We start from the raw sequence: 27,466 nt of genomic DNA, 5'->3' as shown, positions 1-27,466 counted from the left end.
AAGTGAACCAATACTCGATGAAAAATTGTCGATATTTTAAATTGTTATAACTTCATAAAAAAAAAAAAAAGAAAAAATCGTACAACAATCAACTGAACTCTTTTTAAAGCGTGAAACCTCTACTTTTACAAGTATGATTTTTTTTTTCAAAAGTATGGCAAATATAAAAGTAAAAGTACTTTTCTCGTCAAAAATTTGAAAATGCAATCAATAAAATATTTAAAAAAAACAGTAAAAAATTTTTCGTAACTGTATCCACAAAAGACTCGAAAATTGAATTCTTTATAATAACTCGAGTTATTGAATTTCGAATAGTAGAATTAGATAACGAAAATTCAACAAATTAGCGAAAAAAAAAGGTTAAATTTTTGCTAAATTTTCCAATTATATTCAAAGTTTAATAAGTAAGAATAAAATAGGAAAAAATCGTACAAGTTTTGAAGATTTTAAAAAGATAGACTTCAATCTTCAAGTTTATCATAAATTTCGATATAAAAATGTATTTGAAATTATGAAAATAGAGATTTCACGCTTCAAAAAGAATTCAGACTTAATTATTATTAATTATTAAACAATTTTTTATCTTTAATAACACAATAATGATAAATTTAACAAATTATCAATCACATTTAATTTAATATAAATTATCTTACCATTGTAGATGTGCTCCAGCATTCTTATTTATTATATAAAATGTCAAACATTTTGAGGGTTAATTAATTTTAAAAATAATAAAAAAATATAACAAATATCTTCTGAATGCACATAATGAAACTACATTTTTTAAGTGAAAAATCGAGTAAATATTAGTATTCGTGGAATACAGAATAATAATATATATATAATGATTATCTTACTCTTTTAATTCCTAAAAAATTCCAAATTACATCTCCACGAACGAACATTCCATCCATCTTGCGTTCAAAAACGCAATATAAATAGCATATCTGAAATTTCTCTTAAATAGCGGCGCCGATCTTCCAGTCAACTTCACATACCATTATTTCTCGACGGGAGAACCTGTTGACTTTAATTGCACACGCGAGCATGTCGCTCTCATGAAAATAATCCATGCCAGCCATTCACCTCCAAGCCTTTCCCCCTCCCCTTCCGACGGGTGAAGTGCTCGAAGCTAGAACATTTCGAATAATAAAATGGGAGATTGGATGGTTAGGAAAGAGAATGTCGAAGGGGAAAATCTTTAAGTCGATGGACCGACTTTATGACTCGTCTTGGCGGAGGGAGGGGTGGCGGATGGATGATGAGGGATGGAAAAGAGGCGGCCAAAAGTTCTTGGCAGGACTCAAAGGCGTTCCTTTCTCGGTTTTCCTCCCGTTTTAAACTATCGAGCGGGCCGACTTCGCTTACCCAGAGGCACCATACTAATTAGAAAACTTGGGGAGTCTCTTCGAGCCATCAGAACGATCGTGGAAAAGAGGAATCGGGACCATTCGAAAGCGAGGGGACCAGGTGGAAATATCGAAGACGTTAGAATCACGAGGAGATAGCGAGGCAAATATTTGCCTGGACGTGGATCGCAAAAATGTCGACGTTCAGTTGGCGGAAAGACGAGTTTGCGACAGGATATCAGAACGATGAAGAAGAAATGGAAGATCTTGATAGGTCCGATACATTCAATCGGATAAAATAATGTTGTAAAGTTTTTAATGTAAGTTTATACGATTGATAATAATTAATAATACGAATGATTATTTATTAATTTTATTTCTTCGTTAATGTTATACAAATGTTACATATGTATAACGATTATAAAGAGTATTTGTATACATCATTATTTCTTTAATAAAGCTTCTCTTACGATTATTATGAAATGATGAATAATAAAATATATATAAATTTATAATTATTATATTGTGCATATATTATAAATGTGGTGAGTAAAACTTTATAAAATGTGTATATAGTATCAATAGTAATGTACAATATCATTATAGATTCTTTCCAAGCAATCCTTTTTTTATTTAGTTGCATTCATAATTGTTCATCGAATTTGCATATTTATTTCAATATTAGAATAATGAATAGAAATTGTTAACGGTATGAGAATAATAATTATCAAATTGAAGTAATCATGTATTTAAAGAAAAATATTCGAATTAATACTTTTCTGTAAAAATACATGATTATGACTTGCAACTAAACAATAAATAAAAGATTAAATATTTTTTATTCCTATTGATGTACTATACTTTTATAGATATGATTTTTTGTTTATATGTATATATATATATAATAATTGCATATTTGTATTATATATTTGTAAATATCTGATTAATCATAAATTATTATTTATTAATTTATAATTTTAATTTTATTTCAAATTTAATATATAATTTATTATTATTATTAATTATTGATTTAAGATAAATCTATATGCAAATGATAGAATAATAAAGATTCTTTCTCGTTATAAAAATGATGGAAATGACGAAATTCAAGACAATCAAACGATCCCTTATCCAAAGTAATGTTTATGTCAAATAATTAGAGCTTTAACTCGTTTCTTGATCGATAGAATTGAAATTTTTATTGGTCGTTAAACGAACTACGAGATGATTTCGAAAACTATTACATAATATAAAGAGCGAAAAAAACAAAGCTGACCCACTAGCCGTTTTTCAATTTCCGATACAAAGAAAATTCGATTCAAAGAAAATCGACGAGATCACAGCATTGGTTGACTGGAAACTTTATTCAAATTTATCTTTCCTGATATCTCATGTCGATCGAGAAAGTAACGTAGAAATTAATAAAAAAAAAAAAAAAAGAAATAGTAAAATTATACGATAATTGAGAAACGAAGAGAGAAGATACAAAGATAAAGAGAAATAGTATTAAGGCAAAATAACCAGAACAAGAGGAAGAAAAGAGAATATATTTTGCAGTAGAAAGAAATGTATATCGATGGAAATAAAGCAACAGATATATTCTGAAACGTATTCGTATTATTCACGCTCGAAGACCTACTTTCACAAACCGAATGATGTTCTCCTTAAGATCCGTCTATTTCGCGAGACCTGTGTAGAAACAAAAGAGGTACTTATGAGAGAATAAGAAAGTCATATCACAAGTGACTTCCTGTTCTCATGCTTTTGCTTCTTTAAAAGATTATCTTTCTTCTCTTTTTTAATTTTAAAGGAAAGATAATTTTGAAGAATATTCATTGCGATATTAAATAATAAATAAATAGTAGATTCTTTAAAATTAATGTTCACCTTCAAATTTTCCTTGTACTCTATATTATATTACATGGATGGAACTTTAACGTTACTTTAGTAATTTAACATAATATAATAATTTAATCTTATTAATTCAACGTTTTATTAAAGAAAGCAGTTTTATATTACAAGGAAAAATAAACGTAAAATTTTACGATGTCGTTCATTATTCAAGTATTCCTATATTCAATTTTTAATTAAAAATTGTAACATAGTATAAAAATTGTTACGAGCAAAGAAATATTTTCAAAAACAAAGAGATAAAATTTCCAGTTTTATAAACAGAAGCAAGACATTGAGCAACAATTTGAAACAAGTAAAGATATTTCAAAAAGAATATCAAATATTCATTGAAAGATACAAGACCAACTAAGTTTCAAAAAGATGATGTACAAAAGAAATTCTTGCATTCTTCCGAAGAAAATTTACAGTTTACAAGATAATTTCGTCCGAAAGATATCAAATGATTTCTGTAACCCATTTTTATTTTACGCGGAAAGGGAATATTTCGATCGAAAATAGGAAGAAAGAGTTGCCATCCATTAAAAATTCGCTCGACCGGATGACGACGTTTAAATAACCCCCTAAGGTCCCTCCCATTTTATTCCTCTGCTATCCATCGTTCCGTGGAAACATTATTTCATGCACCATAGACCGAGAGAGGTTCTCGATGATGAAAATCGCGGTTTCTATACCGGATCTCCATTTCCGTACGAAAGTCTTGCGCAATTTCAATTCTCTTTTTACGACCGCACGAGCGCCTGATTCCTTCTCTCTCACACCACCTTTCCGCGCCTTTTTCCGCGAGACCCCTTTTGCTCGCTTCCATTGCCGAAAAAAAGAAAAAGAGAAAAGGAAAAGAAAGAGGAAAAAAAGAAAGAGGAGGGTGCTAGAGAGAGAGAGAGAGAAAGAGAGAGAAAAGGGGATGGTAGCTCGATTTCTTTTCAGTTTATAAAGAGATAGACCTCGACGGTTCTGAATCTCTGATAGAAAATGCGCTGTGTGCCATCCTCTTTTTCTCGCCTCCTCCACTCTTCAATTCGGCCTCATTTCGCAGCTTGGCTTTTATCCGCGTATCATTAGTCCCCCCCGTACTTCATTACGAAAATTTCCCATTCCCCCGGCCGTCTATCCCGATTCTCCCTCTCTCCTTGCCCGCTTCCACGCGCCAGGCCAGACCCCTCGAGGAAATTAATTTCAACCAATACACCGTGACCCGATGTGTCGCGAATGAAAGGGACCGAGAGGAGAATTGCTCGTCAGGGGATCCATTGAAGGCCATTTAGCGGTCGTATACCGACGAATACCGACCGCTTTCCGGGAGAATATTCGAGGATCGAGGATCCTATTATTGTCTAATGGAATTTGATGTTGGTATTTCGTGTATATCGTGATTGATCGTTATTCTTTGTCGGTCTCGTCTTGATCGAAGGGGAGAAATTTAAGGTAATTAAGATAGCGAGGTTGGAAACTTGGTGGAAATTTTTTTCCAATTTTTCAAACTGACGTGTAATCAATCCTTCGATCTCGAAAAAGAACGTTTACTTGAAACTTTCCCTCCCCTCGAATTCGAAAACGGAAACTCGTTAAATCACTCGTACCGACAGATTATCACTGTCCAAATACTAATCGCACAATACAACGCTCTACTCACAAAGCATGATCCACCCCAAACATCCAAACCATTCTCCGCAATCCCATCTGTATACAATTAAACACCGACCACTTCACAATTGTCACTTAATTCCAAAACTAAGCTAAATCACCCCTCCGATTTTCTCCATCCTCCAAGTTCCGAATCGCGCGACCACGTCGCGACCTTCTTCTTCTTCTTATTAATTAATAAGCGAAGGCTTAGAGGGAGAGGGGGGGAGAGGCAATTAATGGCCCGATATCAAGCCATTAAACCGTCGGATAGATGTAAGGGAGAACGCACGTAGGAAGAGGGTACGGAATTCTGAATACGCGATCGGTATCCGACATTAACTATACCTCGACACCCAGCCTCCGTGGTTCCGGAAGCTAGTTACGGGAACGAACGGGCGGATGTGCTCTCGGCTGGCTGGTAGTGGCGTAATATTAAAAAGCTCGACGGTTGGCTGGATTTCAGAGGGAGAGAAACGGGAAGAAGCGGCGTATCGCGCGCAAATTTATGAAACTATGCATATGTAATGCGTGGTCGGCTGGATCTGGCCTTTGCGTGTATGCGTTTGTGCACGCGCGAACGGAAGCGTGAAACGCCTCGGATTGCGGCGCGAAACCAGCCAGGTTGCATACGCCAGGGGACGCGTGTTCCTGTCCTTTCGAGTGCATGAGATTTGTAAATGGGAACTAGCTCCAATTTGGAAATCGTAAGCTTGTTTGCTTGCTCTGTTTTGTAGCTGAGAAGGTTGTATAAAGTGGAATTATCGAGCAGATGAATTAATCGTTTCAAAGAAACGAAACGATTTTCAAATTAAAAATTTTAATCTTTGTTCATTTGTTTTAATATAACATAATAGATTAGGTATACAAGAGCGAATGTCTCAAAATATAATAAACATTAATACAAATTTTGATTATATGATTAAAAATGACATTTTTTATTATACATTCATCCATATGAAAAAGTAATTTTTCGATATCCTAAAAAATCTTAATTTTTTCTTAAGTATTCTCTTTGCAAAATTTTTTTTCTATTTTGTAATCTTTAATCTAGTCTTTTTTATAATAATATTCGTTAGTTGATACATTTAAACGTCTCATTAGTCAAAATTTAAGTTCGAAAGCATAGTCTGAGACGATTTATGTCGATTGTAAAATAATAATCAATAGAAAATATTTGATAAAGAATATTATATATATATTATAGATTTTTTATCAAAAGAAAAATTTATGCTATGCACAAATTTAAATATATGAAAAATAAGTTATATATTTATCATAATTGATATAAAATTCTTAATTCAATAAAAAAATCTTATAATTTGATTTTTTAATATTAAAATTGTATTACAATACAGGTAACTGTATAATATTTTTTTCGTTTTTCATTTTTAATATCTTTGACATAAAACGAAATAATTGTGATTCAATAATGAATGAAATAAATAATTAACATTTTCATATAGAGAATTTTTATTATTAACGAAATAGTTCCCGCATAATCGTATTTCAAAGTTAAAGTATTTATTATTATAATCTTTCGTCTGTACTATTTTTAATATCTTTAATATTTTGAGGAAAGCTAGAATTCCATTGCAAGGATAAATTCAATTTTCTTTCATTTGATTTGCAGTACGGTGTGTCTTTATATTTCGACGTTGACACGCGAATCACGTCCGTTGAGGCGATCTCGAACAAAAGTTGCTCAAACTATTGAGAGATTACGGTTATGTCTGTCATAGAACGAAGAAAATTGAATCTATTGATTAGAGAAAGTCGTGGACGAATCGAATTTTTCAAAAAGAAAAAATATATTTTAATAGAAAATAAACCATATATATCGATACAATATGAATATAATAATATATTAGATTTCAGGTAAATTTATATATGAATATATAAAGCAAGAGGAAAAATGAAATTCATAGCAACTGACCATATATACCATTCTAAACTGGTCAGCGTTAATTCGTCCCGATACAGTCGGGGGTTGGTCACGATAAATATTCAACTCGCGTGCTTTCTGGAGACTCGTGGCCCGCGCATTTCCTTGCCACGTGACCAACTGTCGATTCACATTTCCCTATAAAAACTTCGACTTCCCGAAATTACTTTTTCTTTTTCTAGATTTTTCTCGAAAAATAAATAAATAAGAAGAAAATAAAGAAAAAAAAAAGAAGAAAAAAGTTAGATTAAAAGTTTAAGAAATGTAAAAACACATAAAACAGAGAGAGAAGTGATATCCACCAGGAAGATATTTTTCCTGTAAAATTTAAATCTCTTTCTCAGTTCGCCTACGGTTACTCTATAAAAATGCCTGAGCATACAGACGGGAAATCATCTCTAGTAAACAAGTTTTCAGAGAGAGAGAAAGAGAGAAAGAGAGAGAGAAGTTTTCTTGAAGCCGTTGAACTCACGGCCACGGCGAAGAAAATGTATTTTCTAAATTAACATGCAGTGCATCGGCCCTATAAGTCTATTAAACGGCGCGATTATAAAGTTCGCGTTAGACGCCGTTTAATTAATTACTTTCATCAGCAGCGTTACTACGAAAGCCGGCCGGAATTAATTTCCCCGACTTAATGGCGGTGAATGAAATCTTGTTAACAATGTGCTTGCCACGGTGCACGGCGAATATTAAGATCGCGATCTAGGATGTGACACGAGGGAATGGAAGAAAGAAATATTTCTCCGTACTTACGTTCGTTACGTTTCATTAAATATTCATCAATAAAAATCATAACGCACAGAGACCTCTCTGACAATCCGAGAAATTTATTCTATTTCGAGTAAACGAATATTAATTAACCAAACTCTCAGTTATGAGAAATCTCATCAACTTCGGACGTTCCATCTTGTACACGATTCTTACATTCTTACATTCATCCTCGTACGTTCTTCTCGTTTTTCAATTAAAATTACTTCTAAATTTAACTTTTTCACAAATTTCATAAAATGTGAATTAAATGTTTATGATCCTTATTAATGAGTAATAAATATATTATTACTTATCCCAATAACATTGTTTCTGAGTAGTAAAACCGTATAATTTAGATCAATGCAATGCTTTGAATAATGTTACTTTATGTGATATATATTTCATGCCATGTCACTTATAAATTAAACGATATACAATATTTTCTGTTTGTTCATTTCTTTGTTCAGTAGAAAAAATATATTTGGAAAAAGTGACTTTAATAATAATATTTACATAGTAATACCCACCCGTTTGAGATGAAAATGGCTCGCTAGTGTAAAACGTTACGAAAACATACGTTATCCCAACTATATTATATTGAAAAAAAAAGAAAGAATAAAACATTTGCATGATATCTTCATTTTGCATCATAACAATCGTGTTGAAAGATATTGTTAACGCATAATCTTATTAGATGTCAGATCGAGAACGATATGCAAGCTCATCTGATATTTCCTGATGAAACTTTCACGATAGATACGTAAGATCAAAATTCTTTTATTTGATTGCCGTGAAAATGGAAGAAGTTTTAGTACTCGTGTTTTCACAGTGTTTTTCCGAATTCTTCGGAATTCCCTTTGTAAAAGTAGTAGAGGGAAAGGGGCTACTACGAGTAAATTTCAGGGGGTAGCCTCTCGGTGTAGGAAAAAGCGATGGATCAATTAACAGGGGAAAGGGGATGGTTGCAATCCTTAAAGGAGGGTATACGACGAACGTAAGTGTTATTGGTGAGGTTGGCCGTTACTTTTATCGTTCCTCGAACTCTGGAACACGGAAATCGGTGGTGGATTACGAGGGACAGGAGGGATCCTCCCACCCTTTGACCGAAAAACTTTTTCCACCCTCGGCTGATTCGAGTGGACCCCCCGATAATCGTGGCTTTCCACTGGAAGATTGTGAATCCTTGGTCAATCAAGTGAAACGTAGGGAAATTTTGCCAGGATAATCAATCGGAGATATTGTTATAGCTGGATTTTTCTTGAGTTTTTAATAAAATGAGAGTTACGTTTATAGGTTAGACTTTTGCAAAATAAGCAAATTTAAATTGCATTTTTACGGAATGAATTTCAAGATTTTTCAATTGTAAATGTTTCGTAAATCGTTATAATAAAAATCATTTATATGGAATGAGATACCCTCGAGATAAATCAATCGTTGAAAAGAAAATCGTTCAATAACGTTTCCATAGCATTTTGCCAAACGGAAAATTTATAATCGGGATGATCAATTTTAAATCGATATGTATGAATTCGTGCTCCTCTTAATTAAGGACAATCGAATTTTAACGAAGTGAAAAAAAAAATCTGTGAAAATATCGATAGAAATTACACGGAATTATAGAATTCTTTCTTCTTTCGTTTACTCCATTTCATTTATTCGCGATATTCCAATTTTATGTATTATCAGCGAAACGAGCAAGCATGGCGCATTAATATCGGTCCAAGCTTGACCTGTCTCTATTGACTTTGTCAGTTACTGCGATTAAATTACTCGAGCATCGGTGCGGCGAGTTGTTCTCCAAACAATTTCGCAAGTCGCCGGGTCAAGCTTCGATAAACACGATTCATTAGATCACAGGACCGCTATTAACTGGTCATCGTTCGATACCGTTTCCATCTCAATCGATTTGCATTCAATTCCACAATCAGAACATTGTATCATTTTTCGCTCACCGTTTTCCAATGTAAACGCAACGTTATTACGTTTCATAAATATTGAAACCACCTTATTAGTTTGCAGTATAAAAGCGTAATAATAATTGAATTCCAAAATAAAACATAAGAAAAATTATAGAATTTTTTAATATCACAAAATATGCAAAATCTTGTAAGAATCATCTTGTAAGAAAATTATAAGGAGAATAGTAAATTTTTGAAAACCTATGGAAATAGAAAATTTCAAGAAAAAATTGTTAAAGTTTTTTTTACAATTTTTTTACAATTCGACTATAATCAAATTTACATACAAAAATTAGCTTTGTTTCATTTTGTGCAAAGTGATAGATCTTGAGACAAGATGAACAAGATGGATTCAATATGAAAAGAATAAAATTAAATCCAATTCAATTAATATATAATACTCAATTTACTAATAATTTACTAATAATAATCTTAATTAATCAATTTGTCTTTCATATAAAACTATTAATCACAGTTAATAACAATTAACTATCACAGCTATAACTTCGTTAATTCTGAAATTGATGCAGATATTCAGATAATTGAGAAACGTTCCTTAGTTAAAAAAGTATAACTCAGATAGTAGAATCACGATAGAATAGATCCATTTTCTTTCCACACAAAATCACTAATATTTACACCGTTCTCATTAATGATATCTTATCTATAAGATACCACCTTGCTAAAAATTATTTTAAAAAATATCAAATATCGATTTTGCAGATTTTCACGTAAACGAAAAATGTAACCCATCCCAATTAGTTTCAGAATTAGTTCTCGTTTGATCGGATCGTCCCTCAATCCCGCTCGATGCAATTGCTGAAATTTCTTTGCTCCCATAAAGGAAATTCTATCTAACCACCTTCCTTCTTTCTCTTGGTCGAGAACATCGAGTCAGTCATATTGATCAACGGAACGCGTTGAAATCTCAACCAAGCTGCATCCAGGGAACGGTGGTAGGCCATCAGGAGGAGCGGTTATATTCTTCCGGTTATATTACCGTTGCAGAAGGGGGCGTGGTGCGCAGCATGTTGGGGACGGGAGGGAGGGGTGGATTTCGAAAAGAGGCACGGGCGCATAATTCCCTAGTTAGTCGTCTGCCGGCTGCCCGTTATAACCCGCTTGGCGCAATAAACATTTGTAATTCGCGAGCGGCGTGCTTGGAACGGGGGTTGGAGGGGGATGGATAACCGGCGCTAAAAGCTCGGTGGAAAAAAATATCAAATATGTGGAAATAAATCTCGTCGCCTTGTTCCGCCGACATAGAAATTAACGACGCCTCTCCTCCTATTACTATCCTACTTGAGCGTTCCCCAATTCTGCCCTCCATTCAGTCTCCAAAATACTTGAAACATCGTGTTTATGCGTACATATATATGTATGTATGTGTTATATCTATGTGGAACGTATACGTGGATTTTAGAATATCACAAGAAAATTCGTATGTGACACGGTATAACACGTTGCACGGAATGACTCGTTTCGAACACTCTATTTCTTGAACGACATGGATGGAGGTATAATGGTAATGATACAATAGGGCGATATATGGGGAATATGCGTGGAACGTGACGGGGACCGATGTTAGTTGATGTCTAACATAAATTGCCGTTGTGAAGGTAGTTCTGGGGGGAGGGGATGAATTGAAGGGTAAATTATTGAGAATGCTGATATGAGATAATGGAAATCAAGGAAATCAAAGAAACGCGTGTTTTGGTTATTAATTATCATTACGAGAGTGATATTGATATGCTACCTTGATTAAATAAAATCTTTCAATTTCTGATTTTGAAGTCAAGTATAGAATAAACCGCTTGTTATTATCTATAATAACGAGGATATTAAGATGTAAGTTAAATGGGATATGCAGCGGCCCAGAGATGTATATATTGCGAGTTTCTGCCGAATAAACGTATCAGTTTACTCATCGGTTATTATGCTTATGTTGAGCAGTTATTATTATCCATTCGGATGATTTTTAAAGATTATAAAATCATGTGAGAAGAGAAACGTGATTTTTTTTAATCAAGTCGCTTCCACGTATTTTGTCCATTTCTACCTTAACATTCGAGTCTTTTGCTCTTTAATTCATACAATGGGCGCTACCAAGCTCATAGACGCGTGAATTATTATTCTCTCTTAAAACGTCATTCGCCTCGAGAAGTCATTGAAATTCTCTTTGCTCTCACAGCGACTCGAGGACTTGGCAAGGGTAGAAAATATTCATTGAATCGTTATAAACATTTTCAATTCGACAATTTCAATTCTACGAGAACGGTTAATCAACTTAATCTCAAACTTTGTTGAGAAAAAACTGGAATCGAATTAAATTATATGTTGATCGATAAAGAATATAACATAACTCTCGCTAGAAAGACATTAAAAGAATTCATTATTCGTTATTTTAATTGCCATTGACCAATTAACGAATTTGAAAAAAAAATTATTTCTTACCAAATTTAACGAATACCTAATTGAAATTAAATTTCCAACAAACATATATTTGGTTAAAGAAAAAAGAAATTATTTTCATCAAATTCAATCGAAAGAAATCGATTATATTTTAATCGTCATCAAAAAGAAAAAAAGATTACTTCCACCAAATTCAGACGAAAGAATTCACAATCTAAAAACCAGGTCTAATAAACAGACCATCGTATTTCGATTGCCATTGCACACACGAACGAATATAATCTTCCGTGGACAGTGGCGATCTTTATGGCGGAAATATCCGAGGCGCATTTATAATCGATGGAACGCGGAGTGGACATGGACTTGGTAACCGAGGCCATGGGTGTTTGCGATTTTCATTTTGCATCGTTCCAGCAATAATTGTTTACACCTCGAGGGCGCATGGGGCTAAGTTAAACACGCTCGCCATGCCACGTACACACACAGCCCGCGGATGTCTGGCACTGTATACACACACACACAGGTGGAACGCAAGCTTCGTGGCGCGCGTTACCTTCTCTAGGAGGATTTTACGCGTCGGGCACCACTTCTAACGACGGTCGAGCGGGGGTGGGCGAGCAATTACGAACATCTGCTCTCTCGAATCTACGTGCATACGTAGGGAACGAGTTCCATGGTGGTTTTCGTAAGCTCGACTTTAAATCCTTAAACGCGTCCCGACGCTCGTCACCGCCGCGCTAAACTCTTGCGCCCAAACGCGCCCGAGTTTCGACGCGATTTTTAACGTTCTTTGAATAAGAGTGACGAACGTTTCCAGGCGTAAATTTTTCATTTTGAAATAATCTTTGAAACGATCGAAGATTCATTGGAAAAAACAGACTCGATATTATATTACGAAGGATTTAATATGGTGTCATCCTGATCGTTGTTAATTAAAAAATTATTAACGAAAAATTGTTTCTTCAGATTTGTTTGATTATAAATAATTGATGTATTCGCTTCGCGGATTAAATCGGTTAATAGTTGAACGAACGTTTTTGCTTGGAATTTTGATTTGGAATTAAACTTGAAATTAATATAAATTAATCGATTTAACGAAAATTAATTTAATTTCTGGTTTCATGGTTTATATTAAATCAAAAAATCATCGAGATCAGAAGGTGATATTTTTTTGTAAAATATTTATGTTGTTTGTTATGAGAAAAAAAAGATAGTTTTATTATTCATTTCTTTAGATATAAAAAAATATACGTATTTTTCTAACAGAAACAAACTTATCGTTAGAGAAGCTAAGATTAATTTTAAAAAAGCCATCGAGTCCAAATTTAAAATTAATTCGATAAGAGTTGTTTTCTTCTTCTCTTCACGATATTCCATTCTATTTCGATTGTAAATGCAAATCTTAAAAATGTCAAAATGATAATTTTGCATAATATATTCCACGATGTATTCTTCGAAATACATTCTCGAGTCTAACTAAAAACTACCCCTCTTTGTCCAGCCATTATTCGCGAAGGTAGTTCCACTGGCCAACACGGCGATTAATTAATTCGTAGAACAGTTACACGAGGTATTTATGCAGCGTATTTATCTTCCACGGCTTTCACGACGCGAGTTTGCCGTATTTGACGTCGTGGAACGCGAAACGAGGGGCGACTGATATCGAAATTCGCAGCAAGGACCCGTTTTTCGTCCGATTTCCCAAGGATTCGAAAGGAATTAAACATAACTCGCATAATAGTGAGTTTTCGGTGATTGAATGACATCGTTTCGCGAGGACAATTGGCCGAATAAGCAGCTCGAACCGTTTAATGGAATCATTTGTATTCAAAACTGGCCGACTGTGCCAAACACCACGAGAAATATCGCGCGTCATTCGTTGCAAATGGTAATTAATATAACAACTATAGGCATACTTATTACTGTATTTTCTACTATTATACATGATTTCAATTATAATTTAATTAAATTTGAACGTTATATAAGAAGCAAAGAAGAAAAAAAAGAAAAATGAAAATATTTTAATATTTACAATAATTTAATTAACTTTAAGAATATAATTTTTCGTTTGGTAGTTCATGCTTGTAATCTCATGCTTTTAAAATTTTCAGACAATTTTCTCATTCCTCGATTGAAATCGTGGACGAATAAAAAGTAAGTAGCAAGTTATTGCATTTTATAAAAATATTTTAGAAAAAGTTTGTTGCTTATCCTAACATTTCTTCATCATACTTTCACACTTAAGATTATATACTATCGTGGACGAAAAAATTTGTGGAATATTTCCCGATCTTTTAAACATTGCAACTATTCTTTATGTCATTTTTTATATATTTCGTTTTCATTGATAACGATTACATAATTCTTTAACGATAGTTTTAGTGCTTGTTTCTAACCACCATCCTAAAACAATGTTTCAAAATCTTTCTTTAAAATTAAAATTTTGAAAATCATTGAGATTTTAAAAATGTATGGCATATAATATATTAAAATGTTTCTTCAATTTGTCGTTAATTCGTTTAATTTGTAATTAATTGTTCTTTGATCACTTTTACGAAAAAGTCCAATAAAACTATCATGGTATAAAAGAAATAAAATTATAAAATTCGAATTAATAGTAGAAAACTGCACAAACTTTTCGTCCAATATACTATAATACACCACAATATAATTATATTAATAATACACAAAAATAATTCTTAATTCTTAATTTAAAGCACATTCTCTTCTTACGTAAACTATCTCACAATGCCAAAAATCGCATCGAGAAGCCAAAAGAACCGTACCAAAAGCCAAATCATCCACCCTCCAAGTCAAAACTCATTATCAACCCTATAACTATTCAAAAAAAAAACGGTTCTTATTTGCCCTGCGTTGTTTCCGTGTAATTTGCAATCCATGGTTTTCTTCCCCAGCCAGGAAGTCGACCGGTGTACACACCGACGTGCACACAAAGGGAAGGTTTTTGCGCACAGTTCTGGCTCAACGTCCCTCATATTGCGAGTATTATGCGCGGAAAACGTCCGGCCCGTGGGCTCCTTGCGTCCTCTCCCCAGTTTGCGCGTATAAACGCGGCTTTTGTCCTTCGGTGGCCGGCCGAGTGTACCGTGGAAATGGGCTTATTTCGCGTGCGCGCGTGTATACACACCATCCCTTACGTGTACGTGCCGCTCCAGTCCGCTAAATAAGCGTCGCAGCTCATTCGCGCGCGTTCTTCGCCAATGCTTCAATTCTGAACGGACGCAATGACGTTTGCGACAGACGATGAATTTAACGTGAATTTTAACGGTAATTTTCGGTCGATTTAATCTTCGAATCGTTAAAAAAAAATCTGAAAAAATATGATATCTGAATTGTAAATAATAATAGTAAATATCATTCGTCGGAAACATGGATCACAATTTGATCCAGCCTGGTCGAATTTGAAAAGATATTAAAGGATGTAAAGAATAAATTTATTTAGTGAGGTTTATCTATGAGAGAGAGAGAGAGTGGAACGAGATTTTGTATCATTTGCTCTATTATATATTCCACGTGTCGCAGGGGAAGTGTAAAATTGAAATGTTATATCATAAAAATTTAATTGGCGTGAATATTCACTGTATGTATTTACATAAAATTTTAATGGGGTATAAATAGCTACTATATTCCTGCAAATATATTCATATGCCGGGCAATTAATATGCGCATACAGCGAGTTAGCGAATCAATGGATTAAAACATTCTGTGTATAGATTGATGAGAAAAATAATTTGACGAATAATTTCGAGAGTAAATCCCACCATTTTATCAATCTCTTCGATCCTCGATAGTATTTGTACTGTAAATAAATAATTATCATTAAAGTGACACGGTGGATATGAATTAGCTGCAAAAGATAAAACGATCTGAAACACCGTCACTTTGATGAGTTTGATAATTATGATATCAACCGTCTAATCTACCTCAAAGATGATCGATCCGTTTTCACGCCTCATCTCGTCCGTTTCCAAAGAGTACAAAAGATTCTCATCGCGGAACGTCACAAGGATATATTTACAAGCTGGTGTACAATCTCTAATGCACCGGTTAATTATAACTCTCCGTGAATATTGCGTGAAAATGGAGGGCAACGGGAAAATAACGCGACGTTATGGATGGTGAGAAGAGGTTGGGATACGAGACGATCTCGATATTGCGAAGCAAGTCCATTTGAAAACCGATAAACCGAAGGAGAAAATCGTCGTAGCTCGACATATCGTTCTTAACTTCCCACCTACCCATGTATTTCATTCCTCCTTCGGGTTTCGATCGGCACTAGTAGCGTGTAGGAAGGCGGCAAACCCTCGCAGCCAACGTCTATTTACCATAAAATAGAGTTTCCAACTCTCTCTAGGCGGCCAACCCTATACCCCCGCCATTTATTTCTTCTCCCTCTTCCCTTTATCGGTTCATTCGCGATACGTAAGGGAAAATTCAAATCATCGTACTGGAAGGCGTTGGCCTTCGAGTTCGTGCAACCAAGCTCGCGAAATTGGAAATGTTTCTCAATCGCGTGTTCCTCTCGCGATCTAACGACGCGTTCCATTTTTCCATCTCGTATTCGCGTCCCCCTTCTTGTGTCTTTCTCTCTCCGCTTCGCCAACTTATTCCCGTTAAATAGCTGAAATAATGGAAAAAATAATTGGACGAGTAATTTCAAAAATAACTATCCACTCGAATTGTATCGAGTATACGTTATTTATGCAGATTGCTGCTAAACACGTGAAAAGTATACAAGTGGAATCGATTTCAGAGAACAAAATTTTCTAAACTGAAGTGAGAAACAGCTTGACAATATTAGGCAATAGTGATACGATCATCATCACAATCAGGTTTGTTCGACCCGATCTTAACGAAAAATTTAATCTCTAAAAGCATCCTACATGTTTTAGCAACATCCTATAACGTACTTTAAAAAGTACTCGGCAACTTTTACATGCATACATGTACAAAAATCATTCGCTTGATCCAGTTTCAAACAAACTTGTACTCCTGTATTAGAAACGTGCCTCCCCAACGCATTTTTACGAACATCCCCCACAGTCGGCCAAATATTAAACCTAATTTCTTTCCCTTGAACCGGCTATAAAACGCGAATCTATCCCCCATCCTCGAAGAAAATATTCCCCTCGTCGTTCTCTCCCTCGTAAAAGGGACAGAATTCAATGGAATAAATCTCACTTTATAAGGGATGTTCGCCAAGCCACATACGAGGATTTAGCGTCACTTTCATCGCTTCCAGAGCGGCGCGCATCCGGTGTCGCGCGCACAGACCGAATCTTATCCGATGTCGCCATTTTCGAAAGTTGGGAAAACTTGGTGATGTCGGTGATCCAGCTTCCTACTCGTCCCCGTCTGCGCAATGAAAACTCGAAGATGGTCGAGGTTTTAGTATCGCGACGAGCAACTCGTGCCTTTAGCACCGCCATATTATTTGTTACGGTTCGCGTTTACGCGTTTCGAAAATGTTTCCTTCATGGAAATGAACAAGCAACGTGCTCGTAATTCAGACGGCGACACGTGTCGTGATACGAATCGTCTTGGTATTTGAAGGATGGCGCCGTAGATCGCTTTCCTTCGGGGTTGAGGTTGAAATTTATGGGGTGTTGATCGAGGAATTTGAATAACGCCCGTTTACGCATGCTGCATGTTGCGTTATAAATTAATCGAAATAGGAAATGGATTGTTCCGTCGATATTCGACTCGACGATGAACAGATTAAATTTCGTAGAAAATAGCTCGTCGAATTTTTTATTCGAACGAAAGGAATATCACTAGAAGAAACGATCAATCGGAACTCCTTCCTGGAAATCCTTTCTTATCAATAATTCCAATCTTCATCAACTCTATTCAACTCTATCGAATCCATCCCGCAAATAAAATCGTGGAAATAGAGCAACGAGTACTCGTGACATCTCACGGCAAACCTTCGAATACCCGAGTGGGAATAAATTTTCTAGTCAGCCGAATCGATCGGGCTCCTCGGCTGCTCGAAGGAGCTGAAAGTTATCGGAGCCAGAGTGATAGCTAGAAGCCAGCCACTTCCTCGCCTTTATGTGGATTGCCAAGGGCTACTAACCCCTTAATGGAGCGAGGACGAGTTAACTTTGTCTCGACATCTTTCGCGACAAATATTTGCCTGCCCGATACCCTCCCTCCCAATTCATCCTTTTCAACGATGTATCATCGAAATGTCACGTTTACGAATTTTTTCCCTTCTCTTCTCTTTTATTTATTTATTTTTTTATCTTTATTTTTTATTTTTTTTTTACAACCCACTCGTTCACTCGAAGCGATACATATCCGCGAACAATTCTACGATAAATTGGACAAACGAACGAAACATCACGCGGCGAAAATAACCAGAAGGTTAGAAGGGTTATATCGCTGATACGGCAACTACCAAAGCTGGATTGCGGTAACGCTGCAACTTTTGCTAACTGAATTGTCTCGACACGCTAACTTCTAGAACGAGGTTGGCTTTAACGCGGTGAATTTAGCTCCAAGCATTTATGGAAGGAAAAGAATGTTAATTACTTCGTGGATGGGATGAAAGCTTTTTCGAAAGAATAAGAATCATTGGTTGTACGACGTCTGAAATTGAAGAGTTTGTAAGATAAACAACGAGTAGTATTTTACTATAGAAAAGTTTTCTTTTCTCTTTTAGTTATTGATTTTTATGAAAAGTGTAATATTTATAAAGTTAAATCACGCAAGAATGTCACATCGAAACGTCAAATTGGAAATAAAGAGTTTGGAAATCTTAAAAAAATCTTAAAAAATATGAGGTCAACTGAAATGTTGTATGAGTATTCAATAATCAGGTTGGATCAAAATCAGAAAATTTGTAACTATGATGCTTCTTCTTAATTTCACAATCAAATCTAATTTTTTTTTAATACTACTTTTACTTTTTTAATAGTAATTTTAGTAATATCTAATATAGATTGTTCAATATAATATAGATGGTAAAATAATATAAATAATCTCTATTGAATTTTTCATGTCGTATATGCAATATATCTGATTATATTAAAAAAATATGATTCAAATTATTCTAAATTTAAAACTAAAAATTGTATTAAGAAAATAAAAATAAAAATAAAAAAATTAAAAAAGTATTAAAAATACAAAACCTGGTTATAAAATTAAGAAAAAGATTATCATATTTAAACAGAAATTTTCGATTACATCTCTAAAGAATTTTGCTAATAATAAATAAATATATTTTCCATTTTCATGAATGCAAATTAAAATTAGATCATAAACGCCTAATCCTCTTTCCTCACCGATATAAAAACGATATAAAAATTCTTGCCCGTTTCCAGATTGAACGTTCATTTCCTTGACAGTTTCCCTTGTGTGTGAATCCATCCCTTTGTCAAGAGACAAAGGTGTGCAGGAACGGTATTTAATTCTCGTCGAAAGAGCGCGTATAACTCTTCGCGCAAACACTTCGACGCAGCGATCGGCTAAACAGAAACGAATGCTCGATATACAGGACTGTTGCCCTACGTGAACTGGAACGCGTCGTATCTTTCGTGCTTCGGGGAAAACGGAGGGAAGAATATATTCGGTCACGTAGGATGTAACGCTAGGAATGGGCGAAATTCACGATCGACTTCGAAACGCCGTTGTTTATTCGAGAAAAGTGTCTTGGCTATCGCCCTATCGTTGTGTGGCTGGATAAACAGAGATGGAGGTCGAAACGAGCATCGAATGGCGACCACGGAACGCATTGAAGAGTGAAGAAATCGTCGAGGATTGTTAATCTTCCGTCGAAAGAAAAAGAAAGAGAGAGAAAGAGAGAGAGAGGAATCGTAAAAAGTCCCGATGTCATCTGTCTTCCCTCTTGGGCGACGATAGAACCGTCGTAATGAACCGCGACCGACTCTGTTTTAACGCGAAAGAACGAAAATTATGTTCCTAGAGTCATATTACCTGTCTTCGAGCTTGTTGAAAGATGAATGTTTAAGAGGGGGAGTGGCTGTTTCACGAATGGTAAGAGCAACTTTAATGATGAGCTCTGTACGGAGAGATTGTCGAGAAATTATCATTTCGATTCTGAGAGCAACCGTGAGAAACTATGATGTGAACGTTTATAAGATTCGAGAGGATAACTCAATTATAATAAAAATCGTGGATTCGTTCTTTGGGCTAATTTGAAACTGGATTTTTAAAATCAGAATTATAAGAAGTTAAAACAATTGAAGATATTTATTTTTAATTATTAAGATTTAAAGAACTCCTGGCTGAAAGAACTATTCGAAATTTTCAACATTTTTCGTGTTTTAAGTAAAATTTAATAGCCTGAATATTATCATTCAATAGTAATTCTTGTTAACTATTAAATTCTATTAACTGTTATTTTTATCAATTGTTATTTTAATTAAAAAATAAACGGGAAGATATATCTTTATGAAACGATGATAAAAAGAAACTTTTATTTTTTATTTTTGAAATTACGTAGTTTTATTTTTATTTACTTTTTATTTTTAATTATATATTTATTTTTTCACGTAATCATTATTTACTGTATTTCTGCTGCATTAATCCGATTGTGAGAAAATCAACATTTTCGTCAAATCGCATCCATCATACAATTCTTAAAACAAGATTTTCGAAACGGAAAAAATAATTGAAAAGTTAACATTTCAACCGTGATGAAGTAGAAGAAAGAAGTGAAGTGAACAATAAATCTGAAAATGCTTTCAAGACTTTTTCATGAACGGATTAAAAATTATATTATGACGTATTATGGCGAAAATGTATCGCAATAAAGGAAAATCATATAGAAAATAAAGAAAAAATTTCTCTTGCTGTTTCTTAAATATATGTCCTTCCTAAAATTTAAATGAACAAAATTTTTCAACCCACCATATTAATATTTTATGTTTTTTCCCTTTGCTTTGATTATAGTATATATTTTTTTCAGCATATATAATTGATGTATCATATCTTTTATTCTTGAATAATTTTACTTAATAATTCAGAATATTCTTCTTTAAAAGTTAATATACTAATTGGAAATAAATGTTTCGAGTAAACTCTAGATATTTTCAATATGAGAAAAGTTGTCTGGTCATAGAAGCATGATAAAAGATAATAATATATTCTTTATATCATAATATATAATAAAACTTTTCAATTAAATTTCCCTCATTAACAAAAACACTGAAAATATTGAAAATTGTAAATTTTCCTAATTTTTTGATCAGAATCACACTATTATTTCTATTATTTTTACGAATGAAAACGAGTTCAATGCAATTTATAAATAATATACGTTTCGTCTAATATAAAGATGTCGATCAAAGAGTAAAATGCAAATGCGAATCCCGGCAAATATTTGAAAGATTAAGGTTCTCTCAGACCAGAAAGATTGGTTCCATCTTCGATTCGATCTTGTATCGATTTTTTCGGGAACTTGCACATATCCATTTTGGTCTGATTTTTCTCTTGTCCCCAATTTCAATAAAAAAATATCTCCTTTTTTTATGTCGCGTACGCGTAGCCTGTAAAAATATCCCGAAAACAATTCACACGCGCGATATTTTCATAGAGACGATTTTATCGACGATTTGTTTCTTTTCACACTTGGGAAAAATATTTAATCGAAAAATATGAAACGATCCTTTGATACCTTTGCAATATTATTGATTATGAAAGAAACTGTATAAATCTAACTGACAATCGAATAAAAAAATATTGATGAATTTCCTTCTATCGAATTTCAAATTTTGTCGAAATAAATTCTAGTTTACCCCGTTCGAATCCATATTTCATCCTACGTTTTTTTTTCCTTTTTTTTCTTTCTTTCTTTCTTTCTTTTTTTTTTTCATTTTGATCAAATTACTATACCGTACCGTATAAATTTATACCCGATATCCAAAAAATGAAGTATAACTTTTTTAAAAAAGTAACTATTCTTTTTTCTTTTTATTTCCCTAAAAAAAAAAATATTACCCTTGACTCTATTCATAAAACCGTACCACCAGAATAGCAACGCGAAACAGGTTTCACAATTAAATGCAACGAAATCCCGTTCCAACGGTGGAACACGGATACGGGATACATCGTGGGAATAGCAATTGGAGAGTTCGTTTTGAAGAAAATAGCTCGTTAAGGGGATCGTGATAAGAATATCGTGAATCGCAGTTTGCATCGCGACTTCTCTCGCCTGTCCACGTTTCCACCGACTATTTAGATATTCCACGTGGTATCCCCGTGGCAAGAACGGGAATTCACCATACTTTTGTTAGCGCGAGAGGTAAAAAGGATCGAACGAGAACGAGAAAAATCGACAGGTGCCTACTATATATCCAACAACAATACTGCGTGTAACATGGTGAATAACTAAATCGCCGTTTCTCTCGAAAAATTATAATATTCAATCCTTTTCAACGGAATTGGCCGTTTGTGTAAACGAATCGTTGTATATTGCGTAAAAAGTGTCTTGCATTCTCAAAACTCGAAACTAAATGTTCTAATTAATAGAAAGAATCTATGACATGTATACTTATAATGAAATAACAATAATATTAATAATTGAATACCTTCGGTTCAAAAGAGGATAAAGATTTTGAAATTATTTCGTTTAAACGCCAAAGGATTAGTCGATGAATTATATAAAGAGTACTGTTGAAAGCTTGATTGATATTTTAAAATTAAACCGATAATAAATCTTTACTTTGAAAATTATTAATTGAAAATTATGGAATTTAATAATAATGCGTTTTGATATGATTAATTTTAATCGTATGAATGTCGGATATAATCGATACGAAAGGATTAATGACAATTGCAGACAATAAAAATTTCGAAAATTTCTCTCTTTTTTTTTTTTTTCTTTCGAATAATTATTATTTTAAGGAGAGAAAGCGTAGAATATTAAACTGTCGTGTAAAAAAAAAAATGTTATTCTTTTGTCTCGTTCACATTTCAGGTTTCAAATAGCCCAATCATCCAAGGATTAAATCCCTTTGCTTGCTTTGTACTTGGAATAATAATACCGTTCCATGATCCTGTCGTAGTTGCGCAGGGATAATCGTAATTGTATCGCGCCGTTGCTTGCGGCACTGGAAATTAGGGGATTTCTGGTAATTATTAACGGGATCTTAGGATAATGCTTAAGGGAATATATTGAGAATTGCAAGACAATTTGATTATTGTTCACAAAGTACTTGAAATTAAAAAATTATTTATTAATTAATACGTTCTATAGGCTTTCAAATAATGTTATAAAAAAAACAAAAAGAAAAAATTTTGTAGATATGAAATTCGTTTTTTTTTTTAATGATATCACATTTATTTTAATGCATTAACTGATGCAACTCATCATTCAAAAAATATTATACCATTTATACAAAAAGTCCATTAGTTTGGAAGATAATTAATATCAATATTTCAAAGTGAATTAAAAAAGTGAAATAATGTATTGAAAAACATACGAATCCATTTAGCTCGTCAAATATTTTAATATCAATTAATGTAAAATATTTTAAAATATTGAAATACCATATTAAAAACGTACGTCATTTAAAAGAGAAATAAATTATCATATATCCTTCATCCATTTATGAAAAAAGTTTCCAATATTGTCAAGAGTTTCAAAAACATTGAAAAAAAAGGAAAAAAACGATTTATAATAATACACTATACCTTTGCCTAATATACCCACAATGTTTTTACACCCAGAAGAAAATCCCTGGAAAGCTCAAATCACACAAAATCATCATCCCGCCAAAATTCGAATTCTAACAACCAAAGATAATATCGAAAGATCAAGGGACTATCCAACCTATTATATCGTCCCCACGAATACCGCCCCCCCCCCCGTTCAAATAACCTTCAAATATTCCACGACTTAACAATGTCCATGCAACATGTCCATTACGAACAAGAGCGTAGAACGTGGATGCGATAACAGGCGGGAATCGCGGCTGCTTTAAATACGAAAACACAGGCTCGAAAGGGGAAGTTGGGGCGCAAGCCACTCAAGAGTAAACTGTTTTACTTGGCGCCGGGAGCGTAACAACGAGAGGGGCCCCCGAATACGTACTCGTAAGTAGCTTAGCCGTGTTTACGCTTCCGATTCAACTTTATCCCCCGGCATCCGCGAGTATTTAGCGGCCATACACGCCCGCCTATACGTATAATAGCATTTCGCTTCGAATTCAAACTATTCCGCCTCACAATCGAAATTCTACCTGGATCCACCCACCCACTCCCCCTTCCCCCCCTCCCATTCAGCCGGGGTAAATGCAATCTCGTGTTCCGCTAGTTCGTTTCGAGGCGATTCCGACTGGCGGAAATTTAGTTTTACATAATGGCGAAATCGCGAGCGCGGTTATGATACCCTCCTCCCCCTCCCCCTGCGTTAAAGCATCGCCCTGTACTGCGTTAATCACCATGTGCACCACAGCGTGGAAATATTTTAGGAGATCGTGAGGCAGAAATATTTTTCACGAGATTTTTTATCGATCTGTACGAATGTGTGTGTGTGTTTTCCTTTTGGAAGAGGATCGGTGATGATTTGAAGTAGAGAAAGTGGTAAGAGATAATAATAATAATTAGAGTTTGAAAAGGGAAGTTTGACGATTCAGAGTTTTAACCCTGTTCCATCTCCTTTTCGTGCAGAAACTGCTGCGCTCACGAAACTCAAACTTTCCTACTGTTATTATACTCGAACTCGTTTTACCGTTTTAGTACTTGCTACTTGACTTAACTGTCGCGATATGCTAAATAATCGTGCGATTCGAAATATTTTAATACATTATCCACACTTGATCTTCCTATTTTTCTTTGGTTTAAGATTAATGAAACCAATTACGATTTTTTTCTAAAAATCTTTATCGACTATTTGTTAAGGAACTTGAATAATAATATAAAAAAGTAATAAAAGAATTAGATACTAATTAAACAGTATGTCATAATTATATTAAAAATTGAATATATCCTATAAAAACTATTAAGTCGCTAAAAAATTATTATATGAGAACATATTAATTTGAATTTTATAAAATTTATTATATAAAAGGAAAAAAGAACATGCGAATATTCTTTTGCTTTTCTTTTTTATACGATAAATTTATTGGTATTATTTTTTATAAGGAATAACAATGTATCGAATAATTTATCAAAAAAACATAATTCCATTAAAAAAAAAAATAAATTTGATCTTCGTATATCCTTCAAATGTTCACTTGCAAAAAAATTAATAACATCGTATCCATCTATATCATACAATTTTTCTACGAAACATTTTTTCATGAAACGGATAATTTATATAATATATATATATATAATATTAATTTATATATAATATATATATATATAATATAAACTTTCGTAGTTTAAATTTTAATGTATCTCGTACAATACTATTAAAATATTCGACCCATTAATACGACTTTACGCTTCTAATGAACCAAAAAAAAAACGCGATAAATAAATTGAAGAGGATACAGCAATTGAAAAATCATCGATGAAAAAAGTGGCGAAAATCGTAGACCAACGGAAGGGGTGAAAGACTTTCGAGTAAGTCGATTCCCTTGACGGGACGAAGCGGATCGATGCTCGACTAATCGGTGGCGAGGAACCGTTGGCGCGAGCGTATACATCCAATAAAAGAGGTTACTCATTCTCACATCGAGCCGCATCAGCAACCTCGATATCGGGAAAATGCCACTCTTCGTAGGAGCGGTCGCACGCGCTCGCACGAAACACGGTCGGCCTGTTTGCCGATTCAAATCGGTGAGCACACGTATCCGCCGTAGCGCGCGCTTGTCCGTGGAAAGGGCACATATGCATCGAATGCATCGTACGTTCACCCGGTTTGCCAACACCTATCGATACTCGTCGTCGTTTCTCTTGGTGACGTTATGAACGATTCTTCTTTTTTGATACGAATGGATGGAATCTTTTAAGCGTCTTTGAACATTCTTTCGATGACATTATCTTATCGATGGAGACATGGGCTAATGTAGAGTATTTTACGTTACGTTTGGGAAAATTTTATATCGATTATATTGGATTGATAAGTAAGCGGAATGAAATTGAATCAAAGAAGAAAAAAGGGTTTCTAGTTTCTTCTTTTAAAAACTACAGTTTACAGAAGTTTTTGTACATATTGTGAGAGTTCAATTAAGTGTTATTGAAATTAACATTAATTCTCTTTTATGTATGCATTATGATTATTATGTAAATTGTAATGAGTTATTTATAAAATAATTTTTTTAAATATTAATGGAAATTTCGAGAGCATCAATTTTTAAAGTTATTATTATCTTCGTTTTAAATATATTCTTATTGAGGAAAATTAATAAAGAAACAAATTGATCGTTTCAGAATTTTTTTATATCTTTTATCTTAGATGAATATTGAAACTAAAATTAATATACAAAAAAATAACAGTTTATTAATAAGCAATCATTTTTTTTTGAATATGCTTGTATAAAGATTAAATGAAAATAGAAAATAAAATAAACTTGCAAATGATTCGTTTCTTAATTGTTGTCAATAATTTTCTAACGGTACAAGAACAAAATTTTAAATTATAAAATAATTAGATTTTAAAATAATTACATTTCTGAAATAATTAGAATATCACATTATTTTATTGTAAAATATTTTTAGACAAAATTCCATACAAAATATGAAGAAAAAATGTGAATGAAAATTTGAAATTGATTTCACTCAAAAAGATTTTAACTCAAGTATAAAATTTAAAAATAAATTATTCTGTATAATTCATTATATTCTATTCTATGTAGACAAATTTTTGTTAAAATTAAATTTTTCAAAATAGATAAATTTTTTTGTATATAGCACATGAAGATTTTCGTGATTAAGATCTTTGAAAAATTATTATTATTTTGTAATTTATCATAATATTTTTCAACAACGAATTTGTAATTTGAAGTTTCGAAATAAAGACAATAATTTTATTAAAAAGTAAACTATTATAGGTAGAATTTTTTCTAAATTTAATAGATTTCGCTTGTCTTGTTTGGACAAAATTAATTTCAATGATGTTTCGTTGATCTCTGTCTTTTCTACTTTTAACATGAAATTATGGAAATTTTATCATTTTGTGAAAAAATAAATGAGTCTATCAGGCTGCTGGATGGATTTTTTTTAAATTCGTAGAATTTATTCGGCTTGTATATTCTTGTTCCTTTATGCATTTTGTCCAAAAACAAAATTATTGAATTTCTGCCGATTTTAAAACAGAAATGAATTTTCTCCTCTCTTTTCGAGGTTGGATCTTAATATACAGAATTTTCGTCGGATTAGCGAACGGATTTTGTCAGTTTTAATTTAGCTAGATTAAACTCGACTGCCAGAAAAATATAAAAAAAAAATGACGAGTTGTTTTAATTGAACTGTTGCGCCAAAAATTTTTGCAGAATTAATGGAACAGAATTCATCTGTTCTATTTTCGTGTTATTGTTTTCCTTATCTTCGACTCATTTATTCCCTGTAAAAATAGA

General features: G+C 33.4%; 1 protein-coding gene and 1 long non-coding RNA gene across 3 annotated transcripts in view; one reads left to right on the top strand and one right to left on the bottom strand.

Annotated features, from left to right (window-relative positions):
- Nucleotides 1-27,466, top strand: part of LOC108003750 (bifunctional heparan sulfate N-deacetylase/N-sulfotransferase) — a 395,004-nt gene that overhangs the window by 168,572 nt on the left and 198,966 nt on the right. The window contains exon 4 of one of the 2 annotated variants that reach the window (XM_062080019.1): nucleotides 14,063-14,105. The exons of the other annotated variant lie outside the window; for it this stretch is intronic. The gene's annotated coding sequence lies outside the window, so the exon portion shown is untranslated. The remainder of the gene's footprint in view (nucleotides 1-14,062; nucleotides 14,106-27,466) is intronic. 2 annotated transcript variants of the gene reach the window in all.
- Nucleotides 1-27,466, bottom strand: part of LOC133666742 (uncharacterized) — a 52,631-nt gene that overhangs the window by 7,112 nt on the left and 18,053 nt on the right. The gene's annotated exons all lie outside the window — the stretch shown is intronic.

The sequence above is a fragment of the Apis cerana genome, linkage group LG10 (assembly GCF_029169275.1).
Source record: "Apis cerana isolate GH-2021 linkage group LG10, AcerK_1.0, whole genome shotgun sequence".
NCBI classification, from domain to species: Eukaryota; Metazoa; Arthropoda; class Insecta; order Hymenoptera; family Apidae; genus Apis; species Apis cerana.
Note: the sequence above shows the minus strand (reverse complement) of the source record. Positions and strands in the feature narration are given on the sequence as shown.